This window comes from Crassostrea angulata, chromosome 10 (assembly GCF_025612915.1).
Source record: "Crassostrea angulata isolate pt1a10 chromosome 10, ASM2561291v2, whole genome shotgun sequence".
Taxonomy (NCBI): domain Eukaryota; kingdom Metazoa; phylum Mollusca; class Bivalvia; order Ostreida; family Ostreidae; genus Magallana; species Magallana angulata.
In genome coordinates this window covers 19024900-19047512 of record NC_069120.1, presented here as the reverse complement: position 1 = coordinate 19047512, position 22613 = coordinate 19024900, and the positions used below count along the sequence as shown (strand labels likewise).

At 32.2% G+C, this 22613-nt stretch overlaps 1 long non-coding RNA gene and 1 pseudogene across 1 annotated transcript; both read right to left on the bottom strand.

Annotated features, from left to right (window-relative positions):
• Nucleotides 1-2093: 2093 nt before the first annotated feature.
• On the bottom strand, nt 2094-6031 carry LOC128164941 (uncharacterized). The gene is made up of 5 exons (XR_008241007.1): nt 5925-6031; nt 5726-5842; nt 4735-4880; nt 4120-4255; nt 2094-3955 (listed from the first exon to the last, which is right to left on the bottom strand). It is a non-coding gene; the product is annotated as an uncharacterized LOC128164941 (long non-coding RNA).
• A 2451-nt stretch (nt 6032-8482) lies between these two features.
• On the bottom strand, nt 8483-12769 carry LOC128164981 (multiple epidermal growth factor-like domains protein 11; annotated as a pseudogene).
• Nucleotides 12770-22613: the final 9844 nt, after the last annotated feature.

The window sequence follows — 22613 nt, the reverse complement described above, 5'->3', positions numbered from 1 at the left end:
ATGGGTGACTGGTCATATTTGAACCCAAGGACAGCGTAACCAAAATGTTTTTTCCTGGGTTTTATTAGTTACACCATTGAACACACGCGTTTTCTTCATATTGCACCATTGAAACAGTCTAATGTAGAGAAATCCCCCAAGTAAAAAAAAAAAGATAATTAAGACTCGCAAGTTGTACATTTTCTTTGCCAGAAGGAGTATGATTTAACTTTATTTGGACAATTTTTTTTAGGGCTGGGGGGGGGGGGGATGCCGGGTGCGACCTCCTTTACTCCGCCACTGATTTACCGCTTATTCTATAAAATGTTTCCCTTTCCAAGTTTTGTGGCATGCAACATAAATGATAATTGATTAATAAGTAAGTAATAGAAAGCGTTAGACTTTTATGCATCCCCCATCCTTTGTAATGTTTAGAACTAACCTACATTTTCACTATAATCAAAATATGGACCCAGCAAGTACATCTGATTGAAATTGATTAATAACGATACATGTACATTGATTTCTGTGTTTTAAATGATGGGGTGTATGGGTCGTATTTGACAAAAAACAGAATTCTTAAAAAGTCGAGCTATTCAACGGTAGTATTTTGTACGTAGTTATACATGTATATGTACATTAATGTAAATATATATAAATTCTAAACACACATTTTCAAGCCTTGACTAATTAAGTGATAAAAACTTGAACCATCAATAAAACCCCACAAAAAGGGGTACAGCAACTTTAGTTCACAGTTTCCTTGAAAACGTTGTTTCGGTTTAACGTGGTCCTCAAATTGGAAATTTCAAAAATATTTCAATTAGTGAATTTTCTTAAACTCTCAAGCACATTCCCAAAAATATTAAAATGAAAAACTTTACGTGTGTCCTTGGCTTTTGGCATATGTTCATTGATGCAATTCCAACACCCAACCCCACCCCACCCCTTCAAGATATTAGATGTTTTTTTCTCACAAGAATTTTAAAAGGCAAATATAGTACTAAGTATGTTGCAATTAAATTGGAATACCCATATAATTTCCTTAGTGTATACTATATGAGTGTGAAAATAAACGGATTTCTCAGTATTTTTGTGATTTTCCCAAGTATATGTTTCTATTTTTGAATTAAACTCTTCCCTGTTTTCCCTAATACAGGGACTGCTCACTAAATATCTTAAGAGATACCCACTTGGGGGCAGTGACTTTCCAGTTTTGTATTGGCGTCGTTTTTTACCTTTTCCTGGCATGTAAAATATCAAAATCGTATAAAAGCCAGGAAAACTTAAGATATATCGAACTAAATTCTATGTTGAAATACTCTCTTCATATCCGTGTAAATTCTTTCTTCTTTCTTTTATATTCATATCGTTCCTTACAACATAGTTATACTTAATCATCACATGCATGAATCACTATCTGACTCTCATGAGAGAGAGAGAGAGAGAGAGAGAGAGAGAGAGAGAGATTTGACATAAACACAATTTGTTGATAATTTTACCAATTACACTGGATTTATCGTCTCTGTTGCTCAAAAATTTATAAGTTATAGATGCAGACACATCTCCATGCTTGCAGATGGAGAAGGTAATATGTACATGTAAATAATGTGTTACATTTTGTTGATAAATAAATAATCTGAATACATGTACAGTTTGCATGCCAGGACTATTTACATGAATTACCGTTCTCTGTCTTTCTTCAGAGACGTAAAATTTAATCGATCGGCTTTTGGAGCATACTCCAAATAGTACTCAGCGGAGAACGTACTCCAAAACTTTTATAACCTCGGTTTTTAAAGTCGTACTCTGTGGAGCAAATACTCGGAGTACGGAGTATGAGTATGAGTACGAGTATGAAAAAAGTTTTATAACCTCGGGGCCTGGTCTTTTTTTATAATAGTGGATGAACGTAGTTTGAGTACAAAGGTATTTATGATTATCTAAACATCAAGAGAAAAGTGGTGGAAGCAAAAACTCGGGACAGAGTATAATTGTGCAAATTTTGTTAAGTCTGTTGGCTATACTATTTTCACCCAGGCGGGTTTCAATTCCACAGCCAACACTAGACAGCTGATTGAGCTAGAAATAAACAACAAAAGTAGGAATTCAATATGTCGTTTATGAAATAAAAAACAATCTGTATTAAACATATAGAAATGTGAAAGAAAAGGGTGATATTTCATAAATATAGAGCAAAATATGATTATCATTTTCAGAAATGTTTGATTTTGATTTAAATCCAACGGTTCACACAGTAAAGTTAAAGAAAACTAATTTGTCTCTGTGAAATCAATGCTTATCAAAAATGAATCAAATCAAGTTATTATAATAATATTATTAATGATGGTAATAAAAACAATGATAATTATAATATTATAAAAAATAATACAATAATGATAACAGACACATAATTCCACCGGGTAATTATAGTTATTTTACATTCAAAATATGTAAAAAAAAAAAAAAAAAAATAAAAAAAAAAAAATAAAAAAATAAAGATAAACATTATCCACCAGCATCCTTAATGACATGAACATGTATGTACAGTTTAAAAGTTTTTTTCATAGTTAAGATAATCCCGACATATTACCCAGTAAAATCCAAGTATGAGTTATCCATCTTCTTGCAAATGAAGCTGATTTTGCGGCGACGTGCATACTTTGCGTCAGAAATTTTAAATTTTTTCAACTTAAAGTGGAATAACACACCTAGAAAAATCACTCATATTTACAGTATTTTTTTAATTATGAAAGATATAATGATACATAAACTAAAAATATGTCAAATAAGCGTACAAATTGCAGTCTGGGATAAAAAAATGATTATCTAATAAAATAAATTCAGTAAATAACAACAAAAAGCCCTGAGGGATTCGAACTCGGGATGTACAAATCACAAGACCGAGTTTTTATCCACTCGGCTTCGGAGTAAGTGACATGTTTCTATCAAAATATTTTAATGAAACGAAATATCGTTTCGATCAGAGGTCAGCCATTTTGTGACGATGTGTAATTTCATCTTAAGGTACATTTGACATATGGAAAAAAAATAAAATTTAGTTTATCTTTACGAAGAAAAATTAAAACTATTAATGTGTATTGGATATTAACAAAAATTATTGTCTCAGATTATTAATTTCTTACAAGACTCCTTAATAAATAAACAGATTGTTAACTCTAATTCAAAAAAGCTTGTTAAGGAACTATTATAATTCTTCATTTGTTTTTGTTGAATTGGCATGCTTAGGAAATGTCTCGAATGCATACATGTATGACATAACCAAGCATTATGATAGAAAGTTACCGGTATTGTGAAAACACATTTACAATCAACAAGGTTTGTCAAAATGTAATAATATTCCTTAATTTTGATTACCCGTTTTTTACTGATATTATATCCTAACAACGTCAGACGTCCTTAGTACTCTCGTGGCCGTGAGACGTTCATGGTCACGAGGTGGACTATGATCTCAAGGAGTTAGGAGGATGACAATATCTATATATATTAATTAAATTAATTTTCTGGAATATTTTTATATGACTGAGAAGAGTATTGTCCAGCTAAAATCCTATGCAACATAAACTTTAATATCATTATGTAACTACAGAAATAATGATAAATGAAAAACGACACCCACTATACATTGTCAAGTTAATAGAAAACAAAAATAAAAATGTTATAAAAATATAAAATTATCACTGTTTTGCATTTTTAGCTGAACACACGTATATGTGAGACAAACTAAATAAGTGACATAATATTAAACAAAATTCAACATCATAATAATAATACAAAAATCTCAAGACTCAAAACAAGCCATAAACGTAAGAAACCTCAAAAAGTGTCGTAAACATTTATTGTATGTAACTTTTTAAATGCTATATAATAAGAAAAAAGAAAAATATGATGTCTAAACTTTGTTTCCAGACTCAAGATATTTCTTTATAAAATCGTAAATATATTCCAGCTGTTCCTGAAAATGCATAATTATGAAAAAGAGTATACTTTTCAGTAGAATCGGCTTCTAAAACAATTGCTTAAAATTATAAGCATGAGATATTAATGGTAAATATTAATATCCGATTGCATCATCACGTTTACATGTATATTAAGCATGAAATATAACCATTCAGTTACCAAACAAGGGACGATCTGCGGACGCCGGTGGCGAACATTCAGCACTGTTTGTAGAATGTCCACAGAACCAGAGAGTTGTAATTGTTCCACTAGATTAGCCAACACACAGAATAACCCACTTTTTTTAGCTCCATCCCTGGGATATAAGTACATCGTTAGTTAACGTACATTTCTTCTTACATTAGTCAAAGGGGATGCAAATCATTTAAGTATTGAATCCTTATTTTTTTAAAGATATAGTCTCATAACTGCAACGGTGTGTGCATACAAATTGAATAACGCGCGTTAGTAAGTATCATATACAATTGACGTATACATGTTACAAGCTGGCTCGGAAAAAGGAAAAAGGAAAAACACTCATGTTTCTCTTTCCGTATCGTGCCAACTTTTTTTTTCAGCTGAGTAGAGCGTGATATCACAGGGAAGCTTTGTTAGTGTCAGATTTCCAACTAATATAGTTGTAATCATAATGATGTTCAGACAGAAATAAAACTTTGAGTTAAAAACAAAATCACAGAATCAAAATGAAAATTTCAGCAACTTTTAAAAATCAGCTAAACGGGGACCCTTTCCGTTTTTCTCTTTATGCACAAAAGTATTGATAGCTACATGTACCTGCAGTGTACAACAATAGGACTTGTTATGTCTGCCTAGCGTCTGATTTTTCTCCTGAAATCTAGTATACAATTGACAGAACTAGGCACACCTTTATCTGGCCAGGCAGTAAAATGAAACTGCTTTACGGTCCGAACTTCATTGTCCTGTTCGAAAATAAACATGTTAAGTTGAGAGAGAGAGAGAGAGAGAGAGAGAGAGAGAGAGAGAGAGAGAGTTTTGTCTTTACTTGTGAAAAGTGAAACTATTTCTTTTTTAAATCTCAAAGAACTGTTATTATACAAATATTGACTGGGGTTGAGGGCAACATTGATTATATTAGCCCCCGAGGGACGAAATATTGCCCGACGCTTCGCGTCGGGCAATATTTCGTCCCTCGGGGGCTAATATAATCAATGTTGCCCGAAAACACAGTCAGTATTTGTTTTGTTATATGAAGAAACAAATCAAAATTTAAGAAAGTAATCGAAAACAGATCGCCGTAATTTTCTCAGCTCAACAAAGAATTCACGAATTCAATTTTGTGCAAAGTTCATTTTCAAAATATCCTCCGCATCAAACGGTGACTAGTGATATTCCGCCGACTGTAAGAATTAACATACAGATGTTCTACCTGATTTTCCTTCTCAGAAATTTGCAAATCCTTATATCCGTTATGATAGCAAACCGTTGCATTGCGCGTCCGTTGTTTACTTGCCTTGACTGACTCTCTATTATGACGTCACCTTGTTTTGGAGTCGCGAAAGGTTATTTACGTCATCGTTTACAAATCAACAAATCAGAGGCGATTATTTGAAACAGAGGGAATGTTTATTAGATATTATTCCTAGCCGGTCAATATCAAAAAAATATTGACTGGTCAATATTTTTCGGACGAGCTAATATTACAATTAATGACTATTCGTCTATATAGAGTTATATAGTGAGAATATTCTACTGAATATAACTACATTTTATGTATATTAAATTTCATTTTAATGTATATTCTTACCAATGTAATTTGGAAGCGACGCACTTTGTAACAAGAAGAGGAATCCGAGGATAATGTCTTCACTTGTATGTCTCCATACATCGTTTCAGTAGTTGGCCAGTACTTTCTACACTTTTTCTTAAAAAAATGACTATATTAATGTTCATAATAAGGAACATATAGACACCAGTTATTGCGTTTGGGATATGAATGTACTTACGACACCATTCTCTTCCAAATTAGTCAGGACAACAATTGTATTAACGTTCTCATTCCAAACCATTCTCCAAAAATCCGTAACTGTTTCATCAGTAAATGGACCTGTCAGTTAGAAATGAGGTCCATATATATATATATATATATATATATATATATATATATATATATATATATATATATATATATATATATATATATATATAAATATATATATATATATATATATATATATATATATATATATATATATATATATATATATATATATATACGCACTGACAGAACCACAATAAAACCGGGACTTCGATTTTCAATATTAAAACAGTTCTTTATAAATTGAGGTTCTGATACCCAAGGGAATACATATTATTTGGAAAATGTGCCAATGTGACATCGGTTAACCTAAACTATTTATACAAATTAGCAGGAAGAACGAAATACACTTATAAGCATGTTGATTGATTCTTAACAAAACAAATAAGTAACACTAAGATCAAACAACAAATATCCCATTATGCATTGTATGAAAATGAAATAAATTTTATTCAAACATAAACTTGCCTTGAGATGCTATATATTCTTTAAGGGCTTCAAATCCCTGAAAATATATTTTTTGTCTCTAACACATTGTACATGTATATCTATTCGTTGTCTATATTGAATACATACATGTATTTGTACCATGTTGTACAAAATCAGCTCATAAAAATTATACAAAGTATTGTTTTTAAGATAAATGTATTCTAAAATTGTATCTTATTATAAAAATTGAATACACATACTTTTACAATAGTATTGAAGAAATAAATCATACTTACATTTATGTAACTAGCATTGATATAGCTGTTGTTACATTTTTCACCTGGTGGAAACAACGGTTAACCTAATGTTAGAAAAAGTCGTCTACTCGTGCAGAAAATCCATGGATATACATGTATGGGGTAATATTATAAAAAAAATATTAAAAATAAGAAATACTAGACTTTGACCCGTGCGTGCACAAGTTGACATATTGCATATGATATCGGACATTCACGAAATAGATACATCGACACACCGTATTGTTGACATTTACATAACCAAGCTTTAAGCCTACAATAATTCTATTAATGTCACTACACTCTGCTCAGTTAGAATAATCTAATTGTGTCTCGAGACAGGCCTTCACCACAGTTACAAACGTAAAATGCCTCTCATATACCAGTACTGTAGCAAAAAATTGCAGAATCGCTCCGAAACGATTTTGGAGAAAATTATCGAAGCTGCATTGCAAATAACAGTCAAATTCACAACAAACTATTCCGAGGCTGTAAATACCTTTCATCTAATAATTTAATTCATATTGTTGACATTCGGAACTCTTGGAATATAGCAAATTTTCAATGAAAATTTAAACGTATTGTATTATTGTTTCTGAGTATCTATGCAAATGTGATATTGTGGAAAAGCCTCCCGTGTTTTAGCGTGAATGTAATGCACATGCGCAAGATTGTAAAATCCAAAAAATCCAGATGATTTCCGGATTTTTCTAAGGAATTTTCATTGATTAATGATTAGCGAAGCTTGATTGAGAAAAAAATAAAAACAAATTGGTAATCTTCAAGTACTTATAATGTTCAAAATATAAAAAACAAAAGTCAGTACTCTTCCGATTTCACAGTATTAAAGCCCAAAAATTATATTATTAAGTCTATTATTTCAAAATAGTACAGATTTAGTATAGATGTTTAATAGGGCTGATTGGTCCCGGCCATTGTTAGATTGTATTGATGTCCTTTAGAGGAAGAGATCTGTATAAAGATATACATACTTAAATATAAAACCTAAAACTATACAATTATTCTTCACTACAGAACAGTTTATAGCTTAACAAATCTTCTCTGAAAATTTTAGGCAGAACTGATGGTTAATTCGCTAACCATCCGGCCTCCTCAATCAGGATATTTTCGGAAAAACAATTGATATTTATTGAAACAGAACACAAATGACGTTTTAAGTGAAATCTTTTTCGATCAGACTCTAGTTTTAATCTTTGTCTACCGACTCTCTTCATAAATAAACGAGACATAGCCTTCTTAAATATTGAAACAACTTGTAAATCAGTTTTACTACTCTGTTTACTTTTCATTATACAATAAACCACGCTTATAGCAAACACAGTTATAATAAACTGATGCTTATAGTGAAGTGATTTTCATTCCTGCTGGGCTTTAAACATGTTTAAAACTAGCGGCTATAACGAATTACGCTTAAAACGAAGCAAAATCGCTCGTCTCTAGCACTTCGTTATAAGCGTGTTTAACCGTACAAGCATAGTTTCTAGTACCTCTACTTGAAATTTTAATAGTTGAAAAAACGGTGTGCATCTTATCTCTGTAGTTCTCAATGTTTATTTGAGAGGTTTTAAAAAACTGTTAATCATACAAATTAATGACGACCTAAACTACAGCGTCAAGAAAGAATTCGAAGCTCCTTGTATGGTGATACAATGCATATTTTTCTGCTTTTTAGAATGATATTGGTTCAAGTATTTTGAAGTTAATAATTAAGATAAAACTTTCAGTCTATAATAGATGTTATATCAATAAAAATTAATTTAATTTAAGCGCATATATTAATTAAATAAGGTTACTCTCATCTTACCACACAAAAAAGTACAAGGCGTTATTTATTTTACATTTGCTTCTATTAATCTTTGTAACAGTATATTGTAAAAGAAAACTATAATGAACAACAGTACTTACAGGGGTATACGTATTTGTATCTATTTCTTTTTTTGTTTTCAGATTTCTTGGCTTCCTTACACTTCAAAAGTAGTCCTGTTGGCTGATTCTGAATAAAAAAAAAACTTTTTCAGGAAATACCGTAAAATAAAGAATAAAAGCCATTTGTATTACATCAGTTGTTACAATTGCTAACTGCATACACAATTTCAATGAACGTTAAATTCTGTATTTATTGAATCGTTTGCTGTATTTTGCAACTTGTATTCCCACAGACGTTGTACAGAAATGCGTGTCATGGTCACATTTACGTAGTTATGACTCATCTATGTCAGTGTTGTTAGAGTTTTCATCAGGATCTATTTCTTCAAGAAGTGCCTGCGATCCACGAGTGTTATAAACAGATATCCCAGCATTTTCATAACAGTGTCCTTCAGTATTAAAAAAATGCAGGTTTTAGAAAATAAAGTCAGTGCGTAATCAAAGACATAAATAACACAGATTGAAAACTGATCAAAATCTCGCGGTCCCAATAGTAAAGTATTCCCAGTTTAAATCAGTATATCTTTCAAATAAACATTTATATCGAATAATTAACAGCTAAAAACTATTACCAAAACATTCAAAAAATTATATATTATCGAGTTGATGTCATATAAACAATATTAAAAGAGGAGTTGTAGGAGGCAGTTGGCTACCCGTCGTCCGAGATTTCGCTGATGTTTTATAGCTGGCTAATATATTTTTTATATATTAATCTTATTTTTCAAATTTTTGTTTTAAAAATATCTAAAACCTATGCCTATTTTTCATGAAAAACAGTATACTTTGGGTTTAAAATCATTTTCCCGGTTTACTAAAAAGTTGCTCTCAAAGTAAGGTTGGTCCCGTAACATTTTTCAACAACAAACACCCTAATGGCGGAGTTGCCAATCTCTGTTATTTATATCTCTGGTGTAATTTAATTGTTAAATTGTGTTTTCGTTTTTTTTACCTGTTCTTTTAAGAAGTGGTTCTATTGTGTGTTGGAGTATTAAACTTCTTCTGTTTTTCCTAAATAAAATCAGCATTGATAAACTATCTTCAACAATACACCTATAATTAACTAAGATAAAAACTCATGAATGTGATGACAAGTACCATTTTTGCTTCAATTGTCCAACTATCAAGCCAAACACTGAACTTAATATTACAATCATTAAAAGAATCGGAACAACGGAAGCTATCAATGTAGTTGATTGCACTGAAATATAAATTTAAATGAATTAGAATAAAAATGATATATTGATCTCAGTAGAGTAAATAAATACTCATTTTCTCATGATAGATGTTTAACACAAAATATGATACGTACGTTGAGTATTACAATTACTTCCATCAGCATTGTTTTCTTCAACATTACCATTATTATAAGTCCTACCGCTTTTACACTGGGTGCAAGGTAAATAATTTTCACAATTACAATTTTCAGGACACATTTGACACGATTCTCCAAAATAGCCATCTTCACATTGCAAACACATTGTTGAATTGTGATAAGTCTTACAATGTTCCAAACAATTTTGGTCACATCTGACGCCATAGCTACCGTCTTCACATCCCTCTTTACAATACCCTGTCATGTCACATGTCTTATTTATACAGGCTTTGTTACATGTTGAGTTGCAAGTCTTGCCATGGTAAAAATTGTTTTTACACTCCAAGCATTCTTCATCTGACATACAAGATGAGCAATTTTCAGGACATTCGAAACAATTTGTCTCCATCAGGTACCATCTATCGCTGCAATGTCGACAAACCGGAACATTTTCTATCAAATCACATTGCCCACAGTTTCGAATAGCGCTGCCACATTTAGAATCACACTGTGCACCAAACCATCCATCTTTACAACCAAACGCACATGATTGATTGCTAAAACATGTTGAATTCATACAATTACTGTTACAGTGTTCTGAACAGTTCAGTCCATACCAACCAGCTTTACAGGTTTGACAGTTCCCCGTGCTCTGATCACAAATTTTGTTCGAGGCACAATTATTACTACATTTCTGAGTGCATTTATTCCCATAATATCCAGCAGGACATCCATTGCATATACCTGATTCAATATTACAGGACCCGTTTTCACCACAACCGGGGGGACATTTTAACTCACATTTAACACCATACCATTTATCAACACATAATTTGCATTCGTAACCGTTTTGACTGCAATCCTCACAGTGTCCCGGACAGCTTTTATCACATTTTTCTCCCATATAACCTTTCTTACAATTTTCACAATAACCAGTGTCTCTTTTACAAACACCTGCTTCACAATTTTTAGGACATGTTTGATTACAATAAGTACCATATTTATTGTTAGCACAGATTCCACATATGCCTTCTTTATTACACTGACCGTTGCAATCACCTAAACAATTCAGGTCGCAAAAATCGCCATATGTTCCATTATGACATGCCAGGCAAGTTCCTTTTTCTTGATGACACTCATTATTTAAACACTTTGATGCACACGTCAATGAACAATTTGACAAATAGAACCCTGATTTACATGAACATATTCCCGATGTCATGTTACAAATATTTTGACACCCAAAAGAACATTCTTTGTCACATTTTCCTCCATAATATCCAATCACACATTTATAACAATCGCCTGTGATAGAATTACATGTATTTTTATCACAGAACGAAGGACATGTCTGATTACAAGAGTTTCCCCAACGACCGCTGTTACAAATACAGTCGCCCGTATTTTTATCACACTGATTGTTACATCCGTCTGGACAAATTTTACTGCAATTTTCTCCGTAGGTACCATTTGAACATTCTACGATTGAAAAAATAACAAATTAACATATAAAAAATGCTTAGAGTTCTAAAAACTAAAATGAACCAAGTAAGTGTGCTTTAGCCATATATCTTTCATGTTGATAAAATCACATATATCTTTCATGTTTATGAAAATACATCTAAAAATTATAAATACAGATATTTATAAATAAAACGGTATTAGGGATCGTATAGTTTACCATAAATATAACGAAAAAAATTAGAAGTTGTGAACATACCGAACCGCTCAATTTCAAGCACTTTTAGAGTTGTTTCTGAGGGACTCGATGCAACAATTTCAATGTATGTTCCTTGCAATGGTCGGTTACATGTCACTGTAACAGTTCTCTCGGTACTAACATCGCTGTGTGTGAATTCGTCGCAAATCTCCGATTCAAGATATATATATGGATTTTGTTTTACAGAAACTGTGTAGGTTATCCCATATTCTACCAAAATATGTAAATTGCATTTACTAAATAGAATGCGATTAGGTTTCTAATAATATTCACTTCAGTATAAATATTTTATGCATACCTACCTAGCACAAGGGTTATGTCAAGTTGATCAATTTTTGCAGAAGTATTAAATTGAAATCGAACATATGGATCATGACCTTTGAACATTTTGTAAGTTTTTGAATCACCGTCGAAAAGTTCATCCATTGCAAGTAATTGAAAGAATGTGTTCGCTGAAAGAAAACGTAATATTTTACAAAAATATTTTTGACATTTTCGTTATTAAACTTATACTCATATTTTTAAATCATAGTATTTATCAACATACACAATATTATGAATTTGATAATATTATTATATCTTATAAGTGAACCCTACATTTTTGACAATAATTTGTTGTAGATCCGCTCCATCCAGGTAAACAAGCGGTACATCCGTTAGTACAGTTTTCACAGTGACAGACACATGTCCCATTGCTAATACATTGACCTAATTAGAAATCAAACACTCAAAAAAAGCAGCAAAAACATGCGATTTGTAAACAATATCCCTTTTATAAATTTGTTTTACACGACATGAAAATGCATACAAAAATAGTTTATGTAAAACTTAAGCTAAAATAAAATTGTTATGCATTTTTTTTAGATTTAAAAACCAATGCACTTACATGTACTTTGATTGTACATGTACCTTTCTTGTAATTGATAATTTGTGTATTAAACTCAACTATGAAATTCTAAATTATTAATGGTTAAATCTATCTTACCTTCAATTAATTTGAAAATGATGAAAAATTGAAGTATAAATAGTAGAAAAGTCAATTCCATCTGTAAATAATATTTTGGTTGGTTGATAAAACAATATCTTTCACAATTGATTATTATAAACATGTCATAAAATTAAAAACTTTCTTTCATTTTAATTTCACGAAAAATAAGCAGCAATTTGTGACCATTGGATATTCAACCTACTAGTATACTTATAAACTAAGAAAATACTCAGGCAGAATGGCATGGAGGTGAAAACATTAAAATAAAATTTTCTGTTATATACGTTAGTGTGGTCTTATACAGATTTAATTTTGAAGGCAGCGATCATACATTTTTTTTGGTTACAATAATCTACAATAAAAACCACGTGTACCTTCATAAACGCATAGGCCAGCAAAAAATAATGTTATTATGTAAATGAATATTGATTTCGCCAAAACAATTATTCAAGGTATCATTAGATCCATTGGAGAATTTATATTTGATATGATAATATGTGGACTATTCTAAACAATAGTGATTGAAGAGAGAAAAAGAGAGAGAAAAAAGAGAGAGAAGAATATCCATCGTTTCTCTTCTGCAGAAGAAGATATGCATTAATTTATAAGTAACTAGCATAATCAGTTTATTTATGTCTTATCAAAATGAAGGGGTTTTTTTTAAACAAATTTGAAAAAAAAAATTGGGACAGACATTAGACCTTATCGAATAAGGTTCTTTGCCTAGTGCTATCAAATACAAAATACATTATGAAAAACATGATGTACATTTTACTAATTAGCAAAGCGGCCACATTGTTATCACAATGACGATTTTCAGTAAAATAGAATATATACAGTCATGTAGAAAGGAATGAGAAAAATAATGAATTTTTAAAAAGTATTTAGGAAATATTTTCGCCTCATTTGGTTTTGTCATTTACTACCTCCGGGATCGGAATGTGTTTGTTTTGTTTACATGAGATGTTAAGATGGCAGTTTCTTTTGAATCTGAAAAATCGAAGCAGGGGCGTTGTTTGAATAATGTGTGTTTTATTGATGAAAGACGTCATCAATTTTGTAATTGTTTTTAAAATACATGCCATTTATAGGTAAAGCTGTTCTTCATATATTTATTAATTTTTTAAGTGCAAAATAATTGTATCAGAAATCTTGACTCAAATTAAAAAAGTCTTGTCGGTTCCTTTTAATTTTTAATTTAGCATTTTTCAAGATTTTTTCCGTATGCTATGTGACGTGCAACTAGGCAATTAGGCTTTATATTGAATCAGTATCGCATATTTCTATAAGAATTATCATTATAAATCGAATGAGATTTTTCAGGTTATAATTCTATTTTATTCCAAGCTGACTTTTTTAACTGTTTCTTTATTTAGTTACTCATATTAGCCGGTATAGTCCTACTTTTAGACAATCTTATGGTTAAATAGGCAGGCATTTAAAGTAAATTTGAAGTGTGATTCACTGATTGTCTTGCAAAAATATACACAGATAATCTATGCATTGCCCTAACACGAGTTCTCATTTTTTTTAAAATGAAAGTTTTGATGTAATCACGCAAATTACATTAAAATTAAGGTCTGTAATATTCATTCGTAAGAGACACAATTTGAAGAAATGAATATTAATGAGAACAGTGTCACGTCGAATTTAGCTCATGAATAAAGTGTACGTGAATTCTTCATATATTCTGGAAAATCCAATAAAGACGATCTTGTTTAAACAGAATTCTACAAATACAAACAGCTTGTCCCTTTTTGTGTTAAGTTTGTTCGAAATTGGCTTCGTGGTTCTTCAGAAAATGTTAAATGTGAAAAGTTTACAGACAGAAGGACGCCGGACATAGATGATAAGAAAAGCTCATTTGAGCATTCAGGAGGCTATTAGGCATATTACTAGTACTGATGAAGTAAAAAAGAAACAAACATGTTGACGCCTCTGCAATAGAAAATTGTCACACATTTATTAATTATTTGAACTATTTATCTAATCTATTTGGAACTTGGCGTGAGAATATTGCACTACATGTACATATTTAGTTAATTTACATATTTTGTCAACAGAGGATGCTTACTCCTCCTAGGCACCTGATCCTACCTCTATCTATCTAGAGATCCGTGTTGCTTTGCTTTGAATATGTATTCCGTTTTTTATTCTACCCATTAATCATGCAAGTGCAGATTTTTTTTACATTGATTTACATGTAGACATATGCCGAGGTTTGCTTGCATAACAAGAATAGCTGCATTTCAATTTTTGGTTTACCTTTACAAAAATACCTTATCAAAGCAATGCAAAAAAGAAGAAAATACTAGTATTAAAATTTTAATTTCATATCAAATTGTTCCCATGCCCTTCAAGTAAAAATAATGAAAACCTAATTGTTATTAGGTTGAAGATCCCGTAGCTCGTTTTAATGCATCAATTTAGAAGTGGAAGAACATTCTCTCTTTCTCTCTCTCTCTCTCTCTCTCTCTCTCAAGATTCATACTACTATCGCTCCCTCGCCTTCGCGCTCTCGCCTTCGCAACTTTGCGCTTATCGCCTTCGCCTTTTTTGATTGCATAACAAGTTTCGGTTGATTACATAGAAAATTCGCACTTTATCGGTCGATTATATAGAAATTGATGCAGGTAACGTACAAGCCCGATATTTACAGAACACTCTCGGATCTTATTGGTACGCATGCGCTAGGCCATCGTACTTACTATGAATGCTTATTTATATTTACTTTGTTATGTGACATACCTTGTATATGTTTACCAGTGCTGGCTATGCCTATTCATAATAAAATCCACTGTAATATTTTAATTTCAGTATGCGACCTTCCCTGTTCATTCACGGATCTAGAGGATGAGAGGCGGTCCGCACCCCCTCCCCCCAGCGTCTTGTAAATTCAATATTATTAATTTATTTCAAACAGTAAAGGAGGTGAGGGGGCCAGGGCCGCCCTGGAAAATTGAATATTAATTTCATACTGTAAATTACCAAAAATATGCCTCAGAACCTCCCCTTTCCCAAAGCAAATACAATTATTCCTCGGATCCCTCTCCTCGAAAAAATTATGAAACTGCGCAGACTGTTGAAAATAAATTCTTAAAAGTTCGTCCTCTGCCACATTTGTCATTTTATATAGCTAAAATTATCTTAAAACGATAGAGAGTTCCACAAACATAAACAGGCGAACCATTATTGAATACCATTTGACCATTTTTTTTCTGGACTTGTCCACGAGTATTGATCTCATCGCCAAGGCATCTTATCGACTGATTAAAAGGTGCTTGTAAGTAAACACAAACTGTAAAATATCAAGTATCCATCGGTTATCTAAAATAACCCTTCATACTCTCATTCCAAATATTACAATGTATATCTCACTCATTTTTGTCTATATGTTCTTTTTGACATTGCAGTATGTTCAACCATCACATTTTACCTTACCTACTGAGCTGGAACCAAAGAATTTGAAAAGCGGAACTTTTAGAATATTTTATTTTTTGTATTTTCCAAATCCACTATATCTTTATTTACTATTGTTTAAGTTCCTGTGTAACCCTGTCCTTATGTTCTTGTACTTATTTCACACGCCAATAACTTAAACAATGCCAGTGAGTAATATGACTCACAGGATCCGGATAGGGTTACACCACGTTTCTCTTAAAAGCAAAGGCTGCATAAACCTTCTTACTATACTTATGGTCAACCTATTGCTTAACTATGGTCCAAAATCGTTGTCATTATTAATATTAATCTCACTTTTTTCTACAAATACATCCAAAATATCAAGCAATCCTAAAACATTAATTACACCACACAGAGATTACACCTACTATACGGACAAAGTACATGCTCAATGGTCCTCAACTTATACGTCTCTACTAGTACGCCCGATAGCTAACGTAATGACAACAATCATCCTATTGATAATCATCATCTTCTTTTATCAAGCGGCGATATAGAACAAAACCCAGGCCCTTATGATAATTGCGCGGCGCTTAATCAAGACCTACATGAAAGTTCTCTAAACTCACTCGATCAATTTTTGGAGAAATCGATTACTTTAGTACATCTCAATGTCCAAAGTGTTAGTAATAAAATTGATATTATTCAAGCAGAACTGGGGGGGGGGGGGTTGACTTCATAACACTGAATGAAACGTGGCTGGACCACAATACTGACTCCGAAGATTTGATAATTCAGGGTTTTCAAAAACCAATGAGGCGCGATAGAGGTGACAATAGATACGGGGGCGTGATGATATACGTCAATAGTAATATCGTGTGCAAGCGCAGAACCGACTTAGAAATTACCCAGGTAGAATGCATATGGGTGGAATGTATTATATATAAAAAGAAATTTCTTATTGGAACGTTCTACCGCCCTCCTAATTCTGAAACAGAAAATGGAACTTAATAGCGTATTCTATGGAGAAGGCTAAAGATACAAACATATCAAATTTTATTATTACAGGGGATTTCAATGACAACCTTATCAATTTAAGAACTTCCAAAATCAATGATATCATTAAAGATCTAGGAATGACACAACTTATCACAGACCCTACGCATTTTACGGAAAACTCTGAAACATTACTAGATTTGTTAATAGTAAACAATATAGAAAACATCGATTTTTCTGGGGTGGGCGACAACATTCTTCCAAGTAACACACGCTACCACTGTCCCATCTACTGCGTCCTAAAATTGCCCAAATTATACGCTCGAACTTTCACTAGAAAAGTTTGGTCATTTTCGGAAACCAACTTTTATGATTATAAAATTTGCCTACGTAAACAAAATCGGGATATGAAAATCTCTAATGAAATCAGTCAAGCATGTAACGAAATTACAAATAAAATATTAGAGGCTGCCACCAAAAATATACCAAACAAGTTCATCACTTCTCGACCTAATGATCCCCCTTGGATGCATAATGCTGTCATCCGAGCTATAAGGCAAGGCAAACGTCTGCACTCGAAGGCTAAAAAATCCCAATCCTCAGTGGACTGGGCTAATTATCGAAAGGCAAGAAATGAATGCGTAAATAAAGTAAGGAATGCAAAGCAAACGTTCTACTTAAAACTAGCTAATCAACTAAAATCAAACAATTTATCACAAAAGGAATGGTGGTCATTGTTGAAAAAAGTTACAAATTTAAAAAAAATGTAATAAATCTACTTATCGCCCAATTAAATTAAATGATAACAGCACACTTGTGAAAGAAAACTTTGAGAAAGCAAATATATTCTAATATTCAATGACTACTTCTGTCAACAATCGCAAGTAGATGATGACAATATCGATTTACCCGTAAACTAAGATAATAATGACCCGTATTGTAACCTAGACAGTATCATTATTTCTGTTCAAGATGTAAAAGACAACTTGCAAATCCTAAATACTAATAAAGCTACTGGTCCCGATAATTTAAATCCTATGCTCCTCAAACAAGCTTCATCAGAACTTGCTTACCCTCTAACAAAACTATTAAATCTTTCTCTGCAAAGTTCGACTCCTAATAAATGGAAAATCGCAAATGTAACTCCTGTATACAAGAAAGGCTCAGCATACACAGTGAACAACTATAGACCAATAATATCCCTGCTTAGTGTTTTGGGAAGTGTATGGAAAGATGTATTTTTAAATACCTATACAATTTTCTCCACTCAAACAACATATTAACTCCATCTCAATCCGGTGTAATGAAGAATAATGACCCCCGTAGAATAATGACCGGGGGTCATTTTTCGACGTAGAATAATGACCCTCGGTCATTAGTCTACGCAGAAAAATGACCCCCGGTCATTATTCTACGTCGAAAAATGACCCCTTTGCCTGAAGAATTAGTGTCATTTTCATAAAAATGAGCACACTCCACATGAAGAAAAGTGACCCCTGTAGAATAATGACCCCCTTGTACATTAAAGTTTTTCAGTATATTTTTAGTATATGTGAAATAGTCTTTACACTATTGTAATTTTTACTGCTGCAGTTTACAGAAAATAACAGAAATGATAATTCATATTCAAATAAACTTAAAGTGAAAGAAGGGGTATTGCTTAGAAAATAAAAATCCTTCCACTGACGTATTGCACAGGGGTATGGTTGTCATCTTAAAGGGGCATGGTCACGATTTTTGTCCAAAAATGTTTTCCGATCTTAATGTTCACAATGCTTTAGTAAGGCATTTTTAATAGGCAACCAAAATTTGAGTGTTACTCGTTGAGTTAAAATTAAAGAGCTTGCAATTCTTTGCTATGTAAACAAAGCCTTTGTTTACATTTTGAATGTTGAAGTGAACATTCTAATTTTAGACATAATGAATGTGTTAAACATAAGAAACTGTTTATTTATGCTTAAAATGAATAAGAAGATAGACAAATCAGCTTGAAAAAGATCTTTTACTGGTATATTAAACCTATGTAAACAACAACAGGGCACGAGCCTTGTTTACGTGACAAAGAATTATCTTGCTCATAACTTCATTTAATAATTCCATTTGATCAGTAGAAATGCTTTCCTTAAGCACTGTAAATAATGAAAACAGAAAAATAGAATTTGACCAAAATCGTGACCATGCCCCTTTAACAATTACATTTACATATATCTATGGTGTTCCGATAGGGCCACTCCGACCTTAGGGCGAAAATGCGAAGTTACAAAGGCGATAGTGCGAAGGCGAATGAGCAAAAGTGCGAAGATGCGACGACGAAGGGCGAAGATGTGATGCTTAAAGTGCGAAGGCTAAGGAGCGATACTACTATCGCTCCTTCCCAAATTCGCACTCTAGCCTTCGCATCTTTGCACTTTCGCCTTCGCCTTTTTTGATTGCATTCAGCAAGTCTCGGTCGATTACATAGAATTTAATGCAGGCACCGTACTCGCCAAGGTTTTCGATTAATCCAGGTTATTATTGGTACGCTAGGCCATCGAGCTAACTATGAATGTTTATAAATATTTTAATGTGTACATGTGACATATATGCTGTAGCTCGCTGTGCTGGCTATGCCTAATCATTATATACTCCACACAAACTTTAATGTCCACCATAATGTGTACATATGCATATCCAGACTCATGTCACTTACCAGCCGTCTGTTTACCGTGGACCAAGCACAGTAACATTCTAATTTCATTATGTGACACTTCTTGCTCATGCATGGATCTAGAGGGGGGAGAGGGGGTCCGTCCCCCGGGAAAATTCAATATTGATAATTTCAAGCAGTAAAAGCTCACCGAGACGAGGCATCACCTTTATAAGGCATCGCCTTTATGAGACCACCTTTATCATATTATATGAAAACCATCCTTTATGATCTTGGATATTCATGGATTCTGTTTTGACACATTATCGTATATCATCTGTTAAAAATTGTATTAAAATCATATGATCATATGTTAATCAATACAATAATATAAAATTAAAAATTGCATCCTAACATACTTACAATATATATTATATAATTCCATAAAATACCGTACAAAAATTGTGAGATATGATATTGTAACGTATAATACAATATCATTAAACATAATAAAATATAGTATTATATGAAACAATATCATATTGCAATAATACATCATAACATTGACACATGTGTTATTATATTGTATAATATAGTATGATATTGTATTGTATGATACTCTATCATATTTGATAAATAATATGATATTGTATTATATGATACAATATAATTTGACACAACATTGTATAATATCAAATGATACAATATCATTGGATAACATGAAATATTATACAATACAGTTATATTATACATATTGTATCATATGATACAATAATATATATTACAACATCATAAAATACAATTTCATGTGATATGCTAATATATCCTATAAACCAGTATATCATACAATACTGTATGATACAATATCATAGAATAAACAATATTATTACTTATTAGGTTAGTTACTGACTCACTACGGAAATATATTTGGTTGATCAATCTCATAGATGGCGAGGCGAATTTTAATAAAATAAAAAAAAATGATGCAATATTATATCGAATCATATAATGTTTTACAATATAACATATGGTATTATATTGTATCATATTAAACAATAGTGTTTCATAGCATACAATAATATTGCATAGGAATCGTGTTATATCATTTAACAACAACAACATCTATCTATCAAGCAGGTTTGAGTGAGGTAGGAGATTTCTTAACATCCTTGATAATGGAGATTAGGCTCTGCAGCTGAAGCAACATCTGCGTTTCATTTATAATATAGTTAAATCAACTATGCAAGCTATCATCTATAAAACATGTGACCTGTTCAGAAAAACTAAACCTCATCAAGCATCAAAAACCTATGGCTCAGATTCAGCATTCAAGCCTGTCAGGTACACCTGTATCATAAGACGCACCATCCATGCAAGTTTGGTGAAGTTAGGACCAGTAATAACTAGTAAGATATCATCATGAGAGGGCACCAGCAATTAAAATCTTTACCTCCTCAAGCATCCCAAACCTATGGCTCTGATTCAGCATCCATGCCTGTCAGGTGCATCTGTATCATAAGACTCATCACCCATTCAGGTTAGGTGAAGTTAGCAAGTTTGGTGAAGATAGGACAAGTAATAGCTTAGATACGTGATCTGCACCAAAAACTTTCACCAGCTCCGGACGCCGACGCTGGGAGTATAGCATAAGCTCCCCTTGACTTCGTCTCGGTGAGCTAAAAAGGCGAAAGCGCGAAGATTCGAAGGCGAGAGTGTTAAGTTGCAAAGGCGAAGAAGCGATAGTAGATTAATAAGAAATAATTTAATGAATATTTCAAAGTACTGAGAGTACTCGTACAGAAAATATACTTTACTTTATCGTCGGCATACTTTAGTAAGTTTAGTTAATATCAAGATGAATAATGCATCAATAGTTTGTATGAGCATTAATAACTTTGGATACAATAAAGATCGTGTGATCAAAATCAAGGGGGATATAAACCCCTAACATGGGCCCTAACCTCTTATCAACGCTTTTAGAAACAATCTTTTCTTATTATAATCGATCAGTGTTTATCATCTATTAAGATTTACTATAGTCAGGTACTCTTCACACATTTGCTCTAAAAGAATAAAGTCTATTCATGATTACAAATACAACATTACAACAAATGTTTAAAATATTGATGTTCATGTATTACGTAGAAGAAAAAAAACTAACGCAAAATGATATTTTAAAAATCACTTTCCTCAAGAAATGTAAATAAGAATTCATATTCTTACGTTACCTGTCCCCTTAGTCTTTTTCCATAAAGATATATACATGTATCATTCTAAGATTGACAATTCATACACCAATGAATATTGCTAATATTATTACAACAATTATTTTTTCATGATTATTGTTTGTTAATTATAACACAATATCCTCATTGTGTATGAATATTTCTTTATTTGCGTCATTTCCCGTCGTATGTCAATGAGAGAAGTGACGTAACTATTAACAAGAGAAAAGCTGTCAATGTGACAGCAAACCGGGTTTTCTTTTATGTGAACTGTATCCATAATCCATGTCAACACGTATCCAGTGAAATGGAGTACCCTATATGCAACATTTTGCAAAAAAATGACCAAGTTCAAAAGCTAGTATTTTTTTCATTTATCAGAAATCAAACTTCTAGCAATATGCACACCTCTGATATATGAACAATTGATCTGCAAAAGAACAACTTCCTATCTTGAGAACTGTAGGAGGAGTTATCCGTACAATGAGGGTACCCTATATGCACAATTTTGCCAAAAAATGACTAAGTTCAAAAGCTAGTATTTTTTTCATAAATTATCAGAAATCAAAATCCTAGCAATATACACACCTTTGATATATGTACAATTAATCAGCAAAAGAACAACTTCCTATTTTAAAAACTGTAGGAGGAGA